Genomic DNA, 214 nt, shown 5'->3' on the forward strand with positions numbered 1-214 from the left:
GCATTAAGAGCCATGTAAAATATTTTTATTATTATCACTGAAATTTGTACTTTACTATAGAGAAATCTATCTGATGATGATAAAATAATGGTTCATATGTTCTTTGAAGTATTTTTAAAATTTCTAAAAGACTACTAGTTATGGAATATTTATACCCAAGAAGGCTACCCATTCAGCTGTAGATAAAACTACAGTTGCCATTGCTATATATATA

The sequence above is a fragment of the Myotis brandtii genome, unplaced genomic scaffold (assembly GCF_000412655.1).
Source record: "Myotis brandtii unplaced genomic scaffold, ASM41265v1 scaffold652, whole genome shotgun sequence".
In the NCBI taxonomy this organism is placed as follows: domain Eukaryota; kingdom Metazoa; phylum Chordata; class Mammalia; order Chiroptera; family Vespertilionidae; genus Myotis; species Myotis brandtii.